We start from the raw sequence: 8,661 nt of genomic DNA on the forward strand, positions 1-8,661 counted from the left end.
AGCATATAATGTGGATATTGCCTTCACCAGACACCGTCAAACCGCCTATCTTTGAAAGCATATAATGTGGATATTGCCTTCACCAGACACCGTCAAACCCTATCTTTGAAAGCATATAATGTGGATATTGCCTTCACCAGACACCGTCAAACCCTATCTTTGAAAGCATATAATGTGGATATTGCCTTCACCAGACACCGTCAAACCGCCTATCTTTGAAAGCATATAATGTGGATATTGCCTTCACCAGACACCGTCAAACCCTATCTTTGAAAGCATATAATGTGGATATTGCCTTCACCAGACACCGTCAAACCGCCTATCTTTGAAAGCATATAATGTGGATATTGCCTTCACCAGACACCGTCAAACCCTATCTTTACCCTATCTTTGAAAGCATATAATGTATCAATAAGCCTTCCCCAGACACCGTCAAACCCTATCTTTGATTGCCTTCACCAGACACCGTCAAACCCTATCTTTGAAAGGCCTTCCCCAGACACCGTCAAACCCTATCTTTGAAAGCATATAATGTATCAATAAGTAGAAACGCTCAATTTTGCTACGGTAAACTTTCTCTGAGGGAAATTGAACCTTACTTTTTTAGTTGTTTTTTAATATATCGAAGGGACATTCTAAATAATATTTTATAAATCATGTAGAAAATGAAAATGACACTTTACAAAATTCGTGCTTTTATTAATTAACCTGTATAAGAAATCATCATACGTAAACCTTAGAACCGCGATCAGACACAGTAATGCGTAATGAACCTAGTGTTTGAAAATAGAAATATTCTTGAGAAATGTGGGGCGTCTACAATGCTTCTGTGGATTTGTTTCCCTCAGTTACTCTCAAAACTCCAAAATTGGAAAGCAAAAGGATCTGCGTTACCTCCGTTTTTAATCGGAGCTTAATAAATAATTGCAGAAGTGTAAAAGAGGTGTTTCGTTTTATATTTTTCAGTTTATTAAGTGTCGATCAATAATAGCCATGAAAAGACAGGTTGTATCATTTTTGTCTTACAAATCTTATTGAAAACCCTTATTTTAGAATTAATTGGTTATAAGCTCAAATGAAATCATATTTTGTATTATCATATATTTAGACTTAATAACATATGGTTTTTACTGTATGATAACAACATTAAATAATCGTAAATTCCATATTTTTCGAATTGGTGCGTAGCGGGGTGATATGAAAATGTCTTTCCGTAACGTTATCGCATGGCATTCCGGTGATACTCTGCAAATTCCGGAAAATACACCTCAATGCTACGTTTTCAGTGAAAAAACATTACAAAGTAGTGTACAAAACAATTATTTGGATACTGAAAAGTATATTGTGTAAAATAATAAAAAACAAAAAAACAAAAACAAAAATTAAATAAATGCATTTTTAAAAGTTTCAAACATAATTTAGAAAGTTGACTTTTCCAAACAGTGTTCATTATGTATATTGTTGAAATTATTTTTTTTTGTGTATTCGTCCAATTTAAAATATGTTTTTTCTTTGTTGACGCATATGATAGAAAGATTTCATATCGAGTGTACTAAATCTGGGGTCCGACGTCCGTGAACTTTTCAATCTTTGAACTTCTATTTTTAAACCACGTAAAAGGATTAATATATGAATCTGTTATTTTTCTCCATTGTTGAAGCATATGATAAAAAGATCATAGCATGTCATTTTTCATATCGCATGTATTATCAATCCTCGGTCAATATCAGCCATCGAGCCATGCGGCTCTTGGGCTGATATTGAACCTAAGGCTGATAATACATGCGATATGAAAAATGCCATGTAATAATCTGATAGTATTATGTTTAGAAATGTATCTAAAAAATATTTTTTTATAGATATTTATATCTAAAGATTATTTATGAAGTGTCCGTAACTAAGGAAATGATTCTATTTCTAGTCCAAAATGTTGAATATTGTTTTCTTTTCTTTTTTTTTTTAATTTCATGGTTTCCTTCCTCCTATTTCAATCCGTACATATACAAGCATGCAAAATTGTTAAACATCTGTAATACCTTAATGGAAAGCACTAAAAAAGCAATTCAATGAACACAAGTATATTCGAAGGTAAGTTGTGCTTTACAGTCAAAAGATAATGTTAAAGAATCATATTTTCAGGAAATTCTGTATAAACCAAAAAAGTATCATTTTTATAGAATTGATGGGGAAAGTAGTCAGTGCGTATTGTATTGGATCATCATCATTTCTTTATATTTAAGACAACAGCGAAAGTGTACGGATTTCCTCTTCAGAAACATATTCTACTACATTCTCTCCTTTAAATAAAAAGCAACTACTTAGTTTAGATATGTGTAGGGTTTTATTTCAGTTGTGAAATGAAATAATGCTCCATTCAATATCAACATGTATGTTAGTTGACATTTGAAATTAGATTTATATAAATCTATTATATTACAATCGAACAGCATTATGTTCTTAAAAAATGTAAATATTGATATCAAATACACTTTAATGTGTTACTAATGTCAAAAGTAAAATCACAAAAATACTGAACTCAGAGGAAAATCAATTCGGAAAGTCCATAATCACATGGCAAAATTAAATAACAATACACATCAAAAACGAATGGACAAGAACTGTCATATTCCTGACTTGGTACAGGCATTTTCAAATGTAGAAAATGGTGGGTTAAACCTGGTTTTATAGCGCTAACCCTCTCACTTAGATGACAGTCTCATCAAATTCCGTTATATTTACAATGATGCGTTAACTAAACAAACACATTAAATAAAATAGTCAAAATATGGGTACAACAGTCATCATCGTGTAATAGTTTTATAAGGAACAATTTAACAGAACACAAAAACATCTATAAAACACATTCATTGATTTGCGTAAAGTTGTCTATTTTGAGAATATCAAAAACAATAGATCTGTGAAGTGTCGGTAACTCAAATAATTTACTTTTAATTACTGTTAACATGAGAAATTCATTTTATTTTGTGATTTAATTTCCAAGGCACTATTTGTCAACTTCAAGTTTTTGTGAACTACACGTATTTCATCTTTCAATTCAATTTTCTATTCTTACAATAATTCTATTTTTTACTTTTTACTCAAGGATGGTAGTATACTTCTGCAGGATTCAAACATATTTTTTGTTTGTTTTTTGTTTGTTAGTATTTTGTTAATTGATTGTATTTTAATTATCTTTGTGCCGTACACTTGTGATATTTTATTAAAGACACACATTTCCAAAGGTTAAATAGAGAAAGTTACGTACCCAGCGATTACCCAACCAGATCAATAGAGAATATAAAACTTTTTTTTTCAGTAATCAAACTTAAAACATTAATTATTCAGGATCACTTGTTTTCTATTGTTCTGACATTTATTATTGTTCAGCTAGCAACCTTGCTGTTTCTTCTTTGTGTTTTATCCGTTTGTATATTAAAAATCGTTTTTGGTATACAAAAATAAAATAAAAATATTCAAACTAGTATTCAATATTATTTACCATGATTAAAAATTATTGATTATATCTGATACTTTCTAGCAAGTTTAGTATATTCATGCTTTTTTGATAAATGTGAGATTAAATATATGGAAAAAAAGATGTAGTATGATTGCCTATTAGACAACTCTCCACAAGAGATCAAATGACACAGAAATTAATAACTTTACGTCACCGTAACAATTCAAACGAGAAAACTAACGGCCTTATTTGTGTACAAAAAGAAGGAAATTTCTATATGATATCATTCAAAACATAAATCATACATTGATCCGTGATAAATAAAGGCAACAGCAGTATACCGGTGTGCAAAGGTCATAAACCCATTGAGAGAAAACAAATCTGAGTTACAAACTAGAACCAATAGAAACACATCCACTCCAAGAGGAACACACACGAACAACAGGAACACTGAAGTGACAAACCAAAACAACTGTCTCATTCCTGACATGGTACAGGACATTAGAATACAAAATGGTTAATTGAACCTGGTTAAAAGGCAACAGCAGTATACCGGTGTGCAAAGTTTTTTGGCGTATTGAATTTTAAACCTGATGCTTTTTGTTATTCATTAATCATGTGTTTCTTTATTTAATACGTTCTCCTATTAATTTGTATTGTAGTCCTGTATTATTATGTTGTCATTTCAATGTTATATTTAACATTGCCATTAAAGTGCGAGGTTTGGCATGCCACAAAACCAGGTTCAACCCACCATTTTTTCCCTTTAAAAAATGTCCTGTACCAAGTCAGGAATATGGCCATTGCTTTTATTATAGTTCGTTTCTGTGTGTGTTACAATTTATTGACATTGCGATAAGACGTGTCACGGTACTTGTCTATCCCAAATTCTTGTATTTGGTTTTGATGTTATATTTGTTATTCTCGTGGGATTTTGTCTGATGCTTGGTCCGTTTCTGTGTGTGTTACATTGTAGTGTTGTTTCGTTGTTCTCCTCTTATATTTATGCGTTTCCCTCAGTTTTAGTTTGTTATCCCGATTTTGTTTTTTGTCCATGGATTTATGAGTTTGAACAGCGGTATACTACTGTTGCCTTTATTTAACGGCTAGCCAAAACTCTCGCTTTATGACAAAGTTAAATAATATCTCTGAAATAAAAACACTACGTTAAAGAAATACAGTTAAGAAAACCGCAAAAACAAAAAATATTACAATCGACACAACATGCAAACTGCATACCACCAACGAACACATGCCATCAACGACAACCACATCATGTTGTTAAAAAAACAGTTACGTGCTTTCGTAACTAACATACAATCTCGAATTTCAATTTTTAAGTTCATTATTATGCACTTTTTTTAGATTTTGCGTCTTCGGAAATATATTCAATTCTATACTATTTGAATACGTAGAAATGAGTTATAAACAAGTAGCTTATTCTATCAAAAGTCTACTTTTTCTGAGGAATTTGGAAAGTAAGTTTTCTAACATTTTTTAAATTTATCAACAGGAAATGACAAATCAAATGTTTATAAATTATGTCAGCAATGAAGCACAGCGGTATCAACTCAGTACTAGTGAATGAATTGAATTCTTTTGATATGAATATTGTGCGTTCGAAGGTGTTTCATGATTTATCGTCATCAGCAACGTTTCGATGAATTTATTATGCAATCTTTTGCGTTTAAAGACAATAACAATCAAAACAAAGGAGTAAACAAAGACAAAACCAAGGCTCATTTACATCAACAGTTATAAATAATAAATAAGAAACAACACGAACTCCACTAAAAATCGGGAGTGAAATCAGGTGCTCCGGAAGGGTAAGCATTTCCTGCACCATATACGGCACCCGTCGTGTTATTTCTTTGTTCAGTTCTGTAATGATGTTCCGAGACCACAATTATTTCGTAGTGCATTTCTTTTAGAACAGAAATGAAAATTAAAAAAATCCCACCTGCACTTTCTCAGTGAAATTTTTACAGTGTGTTGTACTACTTTTGGGACAAATTAAATAAAAATTATAGAAAACTTCATTGGTCCTAACTCAAAATATGGACAATTTTATGTTTAGGGCGTCTTGAAATCTTTTGACAGCTTCCGAAGTGCTAAGTTTTAACCTTTTTTCAGCTGGACCAAATCACTACTTTCCTTTAAAATTCTGGGCCCAAATTTTTTTACAGTGTAATTTCAGCCCCCTACTTGCAATTTGAGGCAATAAACATGGAGAAAAAAATTTGGAAGGGGTATAAAATTAATGGCAAGTAACCCACTGTCAACACTAGGGACTATATTCGTGGACAACGAAAATCAAGGGACGACAATTGTGGTCTCGGACCTAATAGGATAGAAATAGTTGACCAATCTTAAAACAACTTGGTATGACCAAAGCTTATTAAATTATAACACTGCTTACATAACAATAAGTTTCATAACAATAGGATATATAAACTATAAACATTTGGGGCTTTAAAAATTAAAATATTGCAAAAAATACTTTTTAAATGCCTTAATATATAATTTATCATGTACTAAAAGCAAAAGAGTACTCATTTGATTTATCAGACTTAGCATAATTATTCAAAAGTCTAATTTATATGAGCCTGCGCCTAAAAATTGAGGTTTTTCAATGAAAGGGGGCTTTACATGAAGATGTAATATTTTCCAGCAATTTTAAATTTGTGAAGCTTTTTGGTTATAAATAATCCTTACATATGTATTGAATGTACTTTAAATGGAAAGAAAAGTTACAAATAACATATTATCATATTAGTTTAAAAGGGTCTTAGGCCAAGTAAGACTGGAAAAAATTTAGGGTCAATTTAGGCCGTGCCACAAATTTACATTACAAAATGCGTATTGAGGCTATAAGAAATAAAAATTTGTGTCTTTTTTGTCATTTACATACTCATGTGATATGATACAAAAAATCTGAGCACAAAAAGACTCTTGCAATTAACTTTTCTTGCAGACAGTATGGTCTGATAAAAAGATTTTTGACTTTTTAGCGAAAAACTTGCATGCAATTTTAGTCTCAACAGGCTTATATTCAAACCACTTGCTATCCTACAGAAGAAAAGAAAAATATTATGTGAAATGGAACAGGTACAATAGTCATTGTAAAGGACTTTTGATACAAATTTACTGAGGTCTTTATTATGAACTTCAAATTTGATGTACCAAGCTCCCCACTTCTGACTTCATCCAAACAAGGCGTTAGACAAGGGTCATTTATACAACAAATTGTGCACACATTGTCTAAGATAATCTTCTTTTCTGTAGAATCAGAGTTCATAAATAAGTAAAAGAACTAGATAAAGTCATAGAAACACAAATATTGACACATGAAAACCTGTCAGATAGAAAGACAGGATGCCATCATTTATGGTCTCGGACCTGATGGAAGGTTAAAGATCTGCCAAGCTTTCAATAAAAAAATGACCCTGCCTTTGTCTTATGTCGAAATTTGTTAGCCAACTTTATTCTCGACAGACCCTTCTTTATCGAGGTATTACAAATAAGGTTACATTATAACTTAACTGGTCATATCTAAAAATAATTAGATTTTAGTCTCCAATAAATGATCATTTAGGGACAGCTGGTAAAACGACTTTCTGTGTTTTGTATTGTGGAAGTTTTATTTTGTCATGACAGTATCAAGAATTTGTTAGCGTGATCCGTCTTCCATGATTTTTTACCTTTGCTATTATTAATAATACTTAAGTGAGAAGTGCAATTTTATATCCATATTTATCAAGAATTAACGTTTTCTTATACAAAATGTCGTTATCGTTTCTTAGAGCTCTTATCTATCTTAGTGAAAAGTTGTCAGATGATTGGTTAATTGTCATTGTTAATGTCAATTTTTTTTCCTTTATCCATTTTGTATCCCATGTTGTCGAAAGTATTAGGTTTAAAAAAACAATTTTAACTTGGCTCAAATCTTTTAAATTGGGCATGGGTTTAATTGGTAAATATGAATATAATGTTATTAGCACAAAAATGTGTATACACTAATCATCATTCTCTCAACTTACCATTGTCTTCAAAACAAATAAACTCATAAAAATATCAGGCTTAAAATTAGATATTCTTTAAGTCATCAAGATAAACATAAGGTCGAGTTCTTGTCCAATGACGCTTACTGTGATCCTCTTATCATCTTAATAGAGTGAAAATTACTTTTAGAGATTTTAAAAGTTCATCAAGATCAATCAAACATATATTGAAAGATATCTCAACATTGCATGCAGATATTAAGACAAATCAAATCATTTTTAATATTTTAATGAAACTAATTCACTTGAACTTTCTTGTCAGAATCGTGGTCTTTGATTTTTTTACCTTGAATTACAATAATTCATCGAAGAAAGAAAATGTTATCAAGTAATAAGAATATTGCAGGCAGAATACGTAAACGTGATGTTGCTTGACAATTTCACCTCTCAAACTCCTCTTACTGTCCTTACAACAGTGGTACAGATAGACGGGATTAGACCATCCATGACCACATCAACATGCAGTGACAAAGCCCTGTCAATAGAATTTGAATAGACATTTACGAGACTTGTTAACTGCCGTAACGTCAACTACTAATCATGTCGTCGAATAGCATAGCAGACGGATTCGTACAACAAAAAGTAAAATCACAAAAATACTGAACTCCGCGGAAAATTCAAATAAAAAAGTCCCTAATCAAATGAAAAAATCAAAATCTCAAACCCAATAAAACGAATGGATAACAACTTTCATATATAGGTAAAAATTTCCATTATACAGCAGTCACCATTGTGCTATAATTATAATCATTTAAAAATCAAACAAACAAAAAAACAACATACAAGCATGTTACAAAGAAGCACAAAATGGCATACAGACCAAGCATCTAAGTAAATATTAAAGACAAGATATATGGGAGAAAAACAAGTTTTTATTAAAGCAACAAACGACATTCAGTGAATTATATGTTCAATACTACGGACAGACAAATACAGATTGTGGATGGGTTGTCATTCCTATCCTTACTGTACCATTTTGGAGATTATCCTTCATTGAATATGATATCAGCGTCTTATTTCACATAACTTTTTGGAATTTAATTTTTGTATCGCATACATTATTGACAATATTCATTGGTATTCGATAACCTCGTAATTACAAAGCATTAAAATAAGTTATACTGCCTGCACCATATTATGAAT

Source organism: Mytilus edulis, chromosome 8 (assembly GCF_963676685.1).
Source record: "Mytilus edulis chromosome 8, xbMytEdul2.2, whole genome shotgun sequence".
Lineage (NCBI taxonomy): Eukaryota > Metazoa > Mollusca > Bivalvia > Mytilida > Mytilidae > Mytilus > Mytilus edulis.